Source organism: Stigmatopora argus, chromosome 1 (assembly GCF_051989625.1).
Source record: "Stigmatopora argus isolate UIUO_Sarg chromosome 1, RoL_Sarg_1.0, whole genome shotgun sequence".
Classification (NCBI taxonomy): domain Eukaryota; kingdom Metazoa; phylum Chordata; class Actinopteri; order Syngnathiformes; family Syngnathidae; genus Stigmatopora; species Stigmatopora argus.
Window position 1 is genome coordinate 2,713,623 of NC_135387.1, and position 12,494 is coordinate 2,726,116.

The window sequence follows — 12,494 nt, forward strand, 5'->3', positions numbered from 1 at the left end:
TAAGTCAATTGTCTTATAAAGAATTACTACCCTCCCTCCCCGCACAGATACACCACCACTATAGTACAAGTGGGGGTGAACTGTGCGTAGATTAGGTATGTTAAATCAAAGGTTTGTAGAGTAATTGAAAACTTACATTGTACATCTTGGCGATGCTTATTCCAAACAACTGTGTAAGTGAACAATCTTAGGACTTTACTGGAAGTGACACGCCTACTCTACCGTTTCCCACCTTCAGTAAATAATTCAAAGGGCGAAGTCATTCACCGCTGGTAGCCAGACTCTCTGGATGACTATTTCGTCTTTGCTGCAGCCGACCTACCGCCCCCGCCCCTCCTCCCTCGCCCCCTCCTTGCCTGGCAATCAGGTTGCACACTGCAGCAGAGTTTATAGCTGCAGTGAGCGCCTGGGAAATCTCCCTCCTCATGCTGCGGCTGATGCTGCTTGACATCCGATTTGTCCCTGTTTTCTGTTCCCCCCACGTTGCACGCGCTGTTCCCGAACTCACCCAGTCCCCCACTTCGCTTCTCTGAGCCGTACAGCCCCTAACCGCAAGTTTTCCATTGCTTTTTATTTTCTCTATGCGCATGGAATTGCAGAGCTCAGCATTCTTTTTTTACACACGCTCGAAGGGAAAAATGGGAAGAAAGAGATGAGCTGGGCGGGAGGTGCCCCTTCCAACTAATGAACAGAGTTTATGTTATTGAAGAGCAGCTTGGCCAATCAGGAGGCAGTGCAGGCAAAGACAGCAGGGGGAAAAGCAGCAGAGCGAGTGGGCAAGAGGAAAAAAACTGCAGTGTGTGTATTTTGTATCCCTCCCCTTTGAGCAGATCTCTATCAATTTGGCTGCTCTGGTCTCGGGGTGCACTCTCTCTCTGTGTAGTTGACAGCAAGGCAGAGCAAAGGTGTGTCTTTCAGGCTATGTTAAGACTCGTTCTGTCAAAGTGGGAAGAAGATAAAGTAAGCCGACGTTGATTGTTTTTTTATTTTATTTTATTATTTTCTTAATCTCAAAGTGTACTGGTGTGTGTGGAGAAGAGCGCTGTTCGGTGGAAAGGCAGCACAAAAAGGTAAGCAACATCGTTTCGCACTTTTTAAACTTCGTGATTTAATGTAATAGTATAGAATGTCAGAATCGCGACTTTGTGCAAAAGCAGAGGGATGGGGAAGGTTAGGATGGGACTCCCTCCTAGGCAAGTTTTTTTGTGCACACGGTTCTCTAGTGCTGCAGTATCCTCTTAAATCCCGAACGTACCAGCAAATACGAGTCAAGAGAACCTAAAACAGCTATTGGCTTCAAAAAATACTTTTGTTTAAAGATGCTTGAATTACAGTAAAGTTTGACTTGAGATTATTGTTAAAAGATGACGTTGCTAACTACCTGCATGATCTTCTGGGGTCTCAAGCATAACAAATTCCATGGTTGGTTGGGCCACAAAACATTTGAATTGTCAACACAAGAATGCTGTTGCGGTTTCTGGACATAGATAGTTACTTTACCTTTTCTTTAGGGACAATTGTGGCGTAGTTATTGCTTCTCTGTGGATTTCTATGGAAATCTGACCTTCATGGCTAGTCGTGATCATGTCATCTTGAAGATCTAACACTGTCCAGCAGTGGGCACTGTGATTTTGTTCATACATGTCCTGCTGCACAATTGCATGGAAAAACGTGTATTTTACAGCTTTAGGTTAACAAACTGTTTTGTTGTTTAGATTCGCTAATACAGTTCAGATCTAGATCCAATCTATGCGTTTGGATTATTCAGCAATGACTTATCTCCAGGGTTAAAACTGCATAAAACCAGGCTGAGGAGGGCATGCTAAATTTCAGCACCATGGACAAGACCACTGTGTAACAAACACTTGCGATGTTATCACGAACAACTCTCGATTAGTATTAAATTCAGAAGGACCACTTCAGGGCTGCGCATCACATTTTCAATTTTTAACTAGCCTGAAACTTCACTTGCCTTATCACATCCGTCTTTTACGTGGACAAAACATTAAATTATTCATGTACCTCTCCTTTTCGGGATCTCACACATCCCCGCATAGCTTGCAATTGGTGCACTAGCTTGAAAGCACCTGCCGTTTTTGTGTACTCTACCTTCTTTGCCACTGTTTAAGAAGCGTTTCACACATATTCTTCAATCGTATTATATCGTACTGAAACAAAATCTGTTTAATTATGCCTGCAAAAGACAATACCTCTGGGCTAATTTTGTGTTGTGTGTTGTCATGAGAAGTTTTTCCACAAACTCTTGACAAAATATTTCAAACACAATGAATTTAGCTTTCACTGATTTGACATCTGCATGGATATAAATCTCGACTTAATGTCATGGTTGAGAAGAAGCGGAGACGTGTCTCTGCAGGATGCAGCTAGCGCACATCACAATGATCATAAAATTCCGCACGCTAATGGGAAACGGCAATGAGTACCCTCACTGATCCAATACATTTTAATGTTTCCCTTGTAAAGATAGTAACTGAGTGGCACCGGTGTGATGGCTTTATGCATACATGTCGTGCGAGTTACCTCAATCCAAAGCTGCCAAAACATTGTATTTCACAAAGTTCTACGCAGAATTGATTACAGTATACTCAACAACAGACAGATTGATATGCTCTTTAAATGCCTTTTATTTTTCAAAACAAGATGAAGTAGAGTGTGTTTGGTCACATTTTATTCTGACTGTATGACAGCTTCTCCAAAATTATTGGTGGGGTCAGCGTGAAGTCAGCAGGAAATGCAAAACCTTTCACATCAGGGCAAAAGAGTGAAGCGACAAAAGTTGACCCTTTAAGGACCACATATTTTTCTGAGAACATTAATTGCATCATTGATGACTGAAAAATGATGTGACATGAAAACATTCATATATAACAAAATATGAAGGAGGCCACTGGTGTCCATCTGGTTCAATGAATTGAATTGAATGCTTTTATTGTCATTATGATGATATGAATGATGACAATGAAAGAGGACACCAGTGTCCTCGTGGTCGTTAAAGGGTTAATTTCATCACAATACATGTGATGGCTTTGAGCACAACTTCCCATTTCAGGTTGTCCATAAAAGGAATACACACCAGATTTTCTGGTGATCTGTTTTTACATTGATCTTACGACTTACAACACCCAAATTCAGGAAATGGATGGACAACCATCCAGTCGTTGTAGCTGCTTCAAATCATTTTTTTAGTATATTGAAGAGTGGAACAAGGAAAGCAATATTAATATACTGTAGCCTTACCCAAATAATGTTACGCACAAATGCGATGGTAGGCAGTGATGGTTCAATATGGAATACAAAAGATGCTAGTTCTTTTGAGTCTTAAGAAAATGTTACAAAATGGGAAAGTAAGCAACATGAGAGAGGTTAAAGCAGAAAGACGAAATAGAAGAAAGCCAATGTTTGCGAGGCAGAGCTGAGAGTGGGTGTGCATCACGGCGCTCGGAGCACTGCAGTACATTGCAGTGCCCAGCCCCCGCTGCGTGCTCTGCTCGCCATCCGGTTCCATGCACTGAAGAGAACCCTGCAGCAGCAGAGCAGCACAGCATAGCGAGCTCCCTGCTGCAGGAATCTCACGAAAAGATGTGTTCAAGTATTTTCTTAAAGAGTGAAACTCAATGTTCTTTTCTCCTCCCATTTTTTTTCTTGGAAGAAAATCCAGTACGCGTGTATAGTCATGTAGTAAGAGGCAGTAGCCCACATAACCCCAAATCCACACCGCAGATTATGTAAGCATGTGACACTTTCACCTAATACTATAGCGAAATGATCCAACCTTTCCTTGCCATGTTTTTATTCATTAGCATCATCTGCCTGTTTTTGTTGAATAGGTGACGTCATATTTAAAAAAAAAACTACTAATAATGACGTTTATCTGATAATGAGTATTAATGATGTCTTGTGGGAAGATCGGCAATCTGGGATTACCGCCTTCGAATGGCTAAAATATTACTAGCCTTTATAAAATGTCCCCAAAACTGTGGCTTTCATTCATTTTTTGATGACTTTCCACTTTTGCACATCGAAAAAATGAATTTGCATGTTTTCTCAATTAATTAAAAATTAAATTTCACTGGGATGCACGAGACAAAAGTGTTGTCTGTCGCTTTCATCCCAATTTTGGCAATTTTCCTATGACACACTGGTACACATGAGGTATATACAGCCACACAAACACGTTTGCCGATGTGAAATTAATCATAATAATGTCGAAGATCGAGGAAACAGTGGAGAAGCTTGTTTCCGCTTCCATAATCTGCTGCCATGTTTGCCTCCAAATGCCTGCCTCGGGGCGGGACGACGTAGCGCCACGTGAAAGCTTCCCCTCTTTATATCTCCTCTCTAGTTTCCCTCTATCTGCTTATGTACCTGGATCACGCCGCGTAGTATGGACCTTCTCTGCTCAAGGTCCAATCTTGTTTAGTGCCATGAGAGATTGTTGCATTTTACGCAAACTGCTGGAAAGATGTGGTTAGGCAATTTTAGGCACTATTTGTCATAGACTTGCATTAAAGCTGCATTATGCTTGAAGATAAGGCAAAAATAGATGCAGATATTTATTCAGTCCCACCAAAAGGAGCGTATAGTGTATAAATTCCATCAGAATTATGTTGAATTTAGCGAGCTAAATGAAATGAGAATAAGGTGGAGCACGGACTACCTAAATAGCCGTTTTGGTTATTTTCAAGAATTAAAAACAATTCAAGTTTTAATGTAATTCTATTATGTAAAAATGTGTTAACTGTACCTGTAAAATCAGCCATTGCAGCAAATTAAAATGGGTGAGATGTTTAAATTAATAGCCTTCATAATGTATGGACAGAGAAGGAGGAACCAGTAGTGAAGGAGAGCTGCAGCAAGGATTCAGAGTGCTGCATAGAGCTGCATAATTAATGTTTGGGGGTAGACCTACAGGCAGTGAGAGCTTGCCATGAAGCGCAAGCTGCTCCAATTACGCTCCAGTGGAACGATGTTGTTGTCTCCTGCTGAAGCTGTGACAGTGCACAGAAAAATAGTGATGCCAAACTGGGGCACACACTGTCTAATGTTTATGTCCCATCTGTTCCTTTGCCCTTTCCAGCCAGTCACTTAGTGAGCTAACAATATTGCGGTTGAATTCTTCAATTAACTATGTTAATTATCCTATTTGTCCCAACACACCTTCCTGTACAGATTTGGTGCAACTCACCCAGCTGAGGGGGACCATGAGCGAGAGGGAGTTGTGGCTTGCCTACGAAACATAGAGCGATATTATCATTTTTATTTTAATGTATCTAGGTTTACTGTGCTGTTTACAAAAGTGGCTGGTTTTAAGAGGAGGCATATTCTTGCTAGAAAAAATGGTCTCACAGGCTTGCTAAGATGCTCAGTTAACCATGCACATGACAAGGATTAATCTTGAATCCTAACCCTTTATATCGCTAGTGACTATTTTTGGTCATATCAAAAAAGTGTTTTTAGGGAACAAAAGTGTTTAGACCAAGGATGTTTCATTTACTTGCAGTTTTTAGGTTGAAAGAAGACCATATCTTTTTTTTGCCTGGAGCAGTGGTTCTTAACCTTGTTGGAGCTACCGAACCCCACCGGTTTCATATGCGCATTCACCGAACCCTACTTTGGTGTAAAAAAAAAATATGATTTTTTTTTTTAAATTCAAGATTAAATTCCTCGCAGCACTGATTGGCCAACGAATGTCACATGATCATCTGCAGCCAATGATGTTCAAGTGGGGCATGTTATCGCGAATAGACATGCTGAGTCGATGTGTCTTGACCTCCGTGTCAGAGGCTCCACAGAACCTCTGATAACGACTCACTGATCCCCTAGGGTTCGATCGAACCCAGGTTAAGAACCACTGGCCTAGAGTGTTGATTTCTTCAATTCATGAGAAACCACACACGGGAATTGCCTCTTGTTATATATATATATATATATATATATATATATATATATATATATATATATATATATATATATCAGTGGCGGGCGGTGCATTTTCTGGTAGCGCCTTCAACATATCAATCCAACCCTCAAAAACTATTTTATGGCTATAAAACCTCTACTGCAGCTACAGCTGCGACACATAAAAATAATCAATAAATTAATGCACAAAAATGGGGTAAAATCCACTTCTTAGCAGCATTTCATGATTAAATATAAATACTGGAGCTTTTCAGACATTAAAACCAGGCCAGGGGGTGATTTTCCCGGGAAAAGACAGCGATGAACGTCAATGGCGTACGGGCAAACATTGCCCGAAAATGGGGTAAAATCCAGCCAAAAACAGCATTTATTGATTAAATACAAATACTGGAGCTTTTTAGACATCAGAACCGGGCCCGGAGTATCATTTCCCCGGTAAAAAGACAGCGATGAACGTCGATACGTCCATACGTGAAATGACAAAAAATGCACTAAAATACTAAAATTAGGTAAAATCCACTTCCTAGCATCATTTATTGATTGAATACAAATACTGGAGCTTTTGAGACATTACAACCAGGCCAGGGGGGTGATTTTTCCCGGGAAAAGACAGCAATGGACGTCAATGGTGAAACGCCAAAAATTAAACTGGGGTAAAATCCACTTCCTAGCAGCATTTTGTGATTAAATACAAACACTGGATCTTAAATACAAACACTGGAGCTTTTCAGATATCAGAACTTGGCCCACAATTGAAATATTATTTAGGAATATAGCCATATTTGTAATTTTACTCACCAAAAATCATTTTTACACAATATCCATCCTCCTTTCTTTCTTCCTTCTTTCCTGTCGCCATCGAAGCTAATGATGAAAGTCGAGCCTGTCCTGTCATATTTCCGGCATAGTCCGTTTTGAAAATGGCACTAAATCAACACAACAATATACTATTTGCTTGTGGAGCTAAGTTAGCGCGCTGAAAGTGCCCCACACACCATTTTCCCGGCTGTAACAGCCTTGCTAGCTTCGGAGTTGATCGCCCTTTCTTAATGATGTTCATTTTTTTCCTGAAAAAGTCCGTCTAGAAAATAGCTTTGTGAGCAAACAGAATCTATTTGTTTTTGCTTCTGTCGGCCATAGTGGGTGGAGTTTGCGATCTCAGCTGCCTCGGTACTGCTTTGGCCCGCCTACTAGCCAATCATAGTTTGTGAAAGCAATGACATGTCCCAGCCAGCAAAATGCTAACGCCTATTAAAAATCATTGTGGGGTTGCCAACTCAAAATCTGATTGGTTAAAAGCAACAGTCTAGTTTAATGCAGCAGAGCCCGCAAGAACTGATTGTGCAGGCTTTGAGGCAGATATGATCTGGCAACAAATAATGGCTGAAATGTGATTGGTTAAATGCTTCTATATGAAAACACACATCTGGAAGCAGTGCAACCAGGGGGAAAAGCAATGAAAGGAAGCTAACAGACCATTTGGAATAATAAGTACATATTGATGGACAAAATATAATATGATTCAGATATTTCTTAGGCCAGCAGAGAAGGCCTTGAAGGCCCTGACGGCCCGCCACTGATATATATATATATATATATATATATATATATATATATATATATATATATATAATATCTAATGTAATATAACATTACATCACATCACAACACAACATATAAGACATAAGACATATCACAGATATCACATATATCACATATATCACATATATCACATATATCACATGTATCACATATATCACATCACACATATCACACATATCACACATTGCACACATATCACACATATCACACATTGCACCCATATCACACATCACATATATCACATATATCACATACATCACATACATCACATACATCACATACATCACATACATCACATACATCACATACATCACATATCACATATATCACATATATCACATACAGTGGTACCTCTACATACGAGCAGCTCTACCTACAAGATGCTCGAGATACGAGGAACATTTCGAGCAAATACTTATCTCTAGGTACGAGAAAAATTTCGAGATGCGAGAAAGCCAGGTGGCCTTGACATGAGAGGCTGTTTATCATTGTAACGCACTGTCTTTTTTGCCGCATCTCTTTCGTGTATAACAGATATCTACGAGCACTGGGAGGAGCTTGCATTTTCCCGTGTCACAGAGCTTGCTTGTTGTCATGGATGATATCGTGTCACTTGGAAATTCCTTGGGGCTGGAGGTTAACAAGGCAGATGTGAATGATCTAATCGCCGAGCACCACAAAGAACTGATGACACAGGATTTAATCGAGCTCCAGGAGAGTGAACATTTGGAGGTGTTGCCGTAACTCAGTAGCGAGGAGTAGGTGGACGAGGGGGGCCGCCTGGCTACAAAGGATATCAAAGACATGCTAGCGAAGTGGCAAGAGTTTTCTGATTTTGTAGAAAAGAGGTTATCGCGCGTTATCGTATTGTGAGGACATTTGTGCGCGTCATTTTCGAAATATTTTGAAGGGAAGGCAAAAACAAACAACTCTTGATGCGTTCGTTTTAAAAACTCCCGCTGAACGTCCGGGTGGAGTCAACCCGGAGAACAAAAAAATTAAAACAAAATTAGAATTCAGTTTTGTATAAAGTTACATTAAATGTATGTTTGAGTGTGTCTGTATATATTAATCCAAGTTAATTTAAATTCGTTTTTTTGGTTACGAGTGCGTTGCCGTGGATAAAAGTGAGACCTGTAGCGTCTGCCAGAGGGCAGCAGCTGGAACAGGTTGTGACCAGGGTGGTATGGGTCCCTGACAATGTTCCCGGCTCTGCTGAGGTAGCGAGAGCTGGCAATATCATCCAGTGAGGGCAGCAAGCAGCCGATGATCTTCTGGGCAGTGTTGATCACTCTCTGCATGGCTTTTCTGTCTGCTGCCGTGCTTCCAGCGTACCACACTGTAATGCAGTATGCCAGGATGCTCTCCACAGTGGCTCTATAGAAGGTTACCAGAAGCTTAGTGTCCAAGTTGTTCCTCCCGAGTACCCTCAGGAAATGGATTTCGTTTCTGGGCCTTCTTCACCACTACCGTGGTGTTGGTAGACCAGGAGAGCTTGTCCATGACGTGGACCCCCAGGAATTTGAAGGACTGGACCCTGTCTACGCATACTCCATTTATGAGGAGTGGGGCCTGATCTGTGCTGCGTTTGCGATAGTTCAGGATTATTTCTTTAGTTTTCGTGGTGTTTAGTGTGAGATTAATCACCAAACACCACAAAGACAGTTTGTTGACCTCATCTCTGTAGGCAGACTCATCCCCCCTGAGATGAGTCCGACCACAATGGTGTCATCCTCAAATGTGATGATGGAGTTATACTGGTGGGTCGGTGTACAGTCGTATGTGTACAGGGAGTACAGAAGAGGACTCAGTACACAGCCTTGAGGGGAGCCAGTGCTCAGTGTAATGGAGGAAGAGAGGTGCGGACCAAGTCTAACAGTTTGTGGACGGTTGGTTAAGAAGTTCTTAATCCAGCAGCAGATGGAAGAGGATAGTCAAGGTGGGAGAGTTTGTCAGCCAGAATGTCCGATATTATAGTGTTGAAGGCTGAGCTATAGTCACTGAAAAGCATCCTCACATAGTTCCAGGTGGCTCAGTGCTGTGTGTAGAGCTACGGCAATGGCGTCCTCAGTGGATCTATTTACTCTATAAGCAAACTGGTGAGGGTCAACTGAGCGAGGGATTGTATTCCTGATGTGGCGGGCGACCAACTTTTCAAAGCACTTCACGATCACAGGCGTAAGTGCTTTTCCCTGATTCTTTCGAACGATCGTGTCGGTGTAGAGTGCGGCTAGCTAGCGATACCGCGGCGTCGGGGATTTGTGGGTGTAGCCACGTTTCCGTGATGAAAATAATGTTGTAGTTCCTGACAAAGCTGTTGGTAGCAAGCTGAAGTTCCAAATCGTCCATTAAAGTGGGTGATGGATCTGGCGTTGGTCAAGAAGATCCAACGCCAGATCCATCCTGCCTTGCCGTTGTGCTCGTGCAGCTGCGCGTGATTCAAAATTAGTTCCTGTTGTGTCTATTTAAACCCCACTGATTATAATGTTATTGTCGGATCGTCTCCCTTGTTTCCCTTGCCATGTGTCTGTGTTACCTCGTTCCTCGATTCCCCGTGTTTTCACTAGTCCGGTTTGGTTTTGTTTTTCGATCTTTAAGTCTTTGTTATTTTATAAGATCCTGCCTAAATTATTAAAGTTTTGTTATGAGCACTATTTCCCTCGTCCTCGCCTGCTTCCCCGCGATTGGGTCCTATTCCTAGTAACCTCGCCTCGACGTTTCCTCAAGGACGTGACAAAAATGCAATTAAAAAAGATAGAAAAGCAGCAAAAATGAGAAAGAGCAGACGGATCTACCGCTACCGGTTGCCACTTGAGTGGCGCCATGTTGGTTGCAGTAGCAAAAACGGATACAGACACAAGAAAAAGAGTTTGTAGAGTTAGATAAAACTGGAAGCACACACAGGAAGTCTTCCACAAGGTGGGGAACTTCTGCAGACTGAGACCGTGGTTGAAAGTATGCAAAATCACTCTTCCAAGCTTATCCGCACAGTGCCTCAGTAGTGTGGAGCTGAAGAATCAACAGCATTAGAGTACAACACTTCAGATACTCCGTTTCCGGCCTGGAAAGCGCCGACAGCGCTTCCATTTTATTGGGGAAGGATCTCATTTCCCCCATAATAATAGATGGAATGATTGGTCTGAAGCGTCGCTTCTTCTCCCGGCACTTTCGTCCAATTCCGGATTTCCAGCGGCATCAAGATGTTGCTCTTTCTGCTGCATATTGTTCACAGCTGATCCCATGTGTATGACAGCGGAGGCATGGCTGAATGGTTCCAAAAAAGAACTAGCAGAAAGAAACCAAGCTAATAAAACAAAGAAAGTTTCAAAAACATTAAAGTAAAAAGAATAAAGTACAAAGCAAAGTAAAAAGGAATGTATTAAGAAATATTAAAATATAATTAAAAAAAGATAGAAAGGCTGTAAAACACAAAAAAACTAATAAGAGTGGACAGAGCTACTGACGGCGCCATCTTGAAAAAAAACCATGTACATTTTATTTAGGACACCATACACCAAAGTATCACAACTTAAGTGTTTACCACATCAAGGGAGCAACTTGGTGGTTGTCAAAACCATTCAAAAATCATTTATCCTTGTGTCTCACGTAATTATATTTATATGCTACTACTGCAAAAAAAACATGCTATTGACCAACTCTGGCTAGATTCTGTGTGTTGCATATTAGCCTTGGAGAAAAAGGCTTAGTTAACTTGCAAACCTAACAGTAACCCTCATTCTTGGCCTCAGATTTGACAAATATATAAAAGGTAACGTAGCCGGCAATACGAGAGCATGACTGGTGTAGCATGCTTGTGCTGGTCACATTTAAAATAGAGGTCACACTGTTTTTTAGATTTGGGTGGTAAACTGTATAGTTTTGATGTGACAGCTGTAGTTTCCCTACACTCCAAATGTTTACATTGTGAATATTACCTTCCATTGCATACTGCAAACCCTTCTGCCCTAATCTGGAAGATATTGCATAAATATTGCTCCCAAAAAATCACTACAATACTCCCGTATATGTTTTCCTCCCATAGATTTTAGACATATCATGAAAAAGGAAATGCTCCGTATATCAATGCACATGACTAAATGCAATTCTATATTTTGTGGTTGAACTGGTGGAAAAACAGAAAATCTTGACAGAGTAGAGTCCGAGTGAGGTGGACCTTAAGCGATCCATTCATTCATCTTCCATTCCGCGCATCCAAGAAAGGGTTGCGGGGGTTGCTGGAAACTAACTCAGCTGACTTCAGGCGAAAGGCAGACTACACCCTAGACTGGTCGCCAGTCAGCCGTAGGGCACAGAGCTTAAGTGATATTTTTTGTTGTTGGTTGCTGAAACCCCACAAGCACCTGTGACCCTTGGCCATCATTGAATGTTGGTCTCTGACAATGATTACAATAGAAGAATGAATGCTTCTGCCTTTCTATTTCAATATTTTGAGGCCAGTGTGGTGAAAGACATCACAAAAAAGGAAACGCTCCATATTTCAATGCACTTGACTAAATGCAACTCAATGTTTTGTGGTAGAACTGGTGGAAAAACAGAAAAACTGAAAGTCAAAGAATTTCAATGCGATGTGTCCATCAATTGATGTTATTCATTATCCTCATTCAACTCTGGGGAGTAAGCAGAGGAAGCCCTTAATTGGTTGCTAGCCAATTGGAGGGATCGACAAAATGAACAACCGTTCACACTCACATTCATATCAAGTGGCAATTTACAGTGTTCAACCAGCCTACCTTGCATGTTTTGGGAATGTGGGATGATACTGCAATACCCGAAGAAAACCCACACAGTCACAGGAGTATAAGGCGTGAATAATGCATGCAACACTTCCCATGAACCCCAATGTTACTGTGAAATAATCATTCAAGGCATCCTTTTTAAAGATAAATAAACTGAAAAGGAAATTAAAAGTGGTCTAGTGAAAAAAAAATCAA

At 41.4% G+C, this 12,494-nt stretch overlaps 1 protein-coding gene across 4 annotated transcripts in view; it reads left to right on the forward strand.

Moving 5' to 3' along the window:
* The first annotated feature begins 398 nt into the window (after positions 1 to 398).
* LOC144073061 (synaptotagmin-2-like) overlaps positions 399 to 12,494 on the forward strand; it is an 82,092-nt gene continuing 69,996 nt past the window's right edge. For 3 of the 4 annotated variants that reach the window (XM_077598622.1, XM_077598961.1, XM_077598793.1), the window contains exon 1: positions 399 to 1,070. The gene's annotated coding sequence lies outside the window, so the exon portion shown is untranslated. The remainder of the gene's footprint in view (positions 1,071 to 12,494) is intronic. The other variant, XM_077598709.1, reaches the window with a different exon arrangement.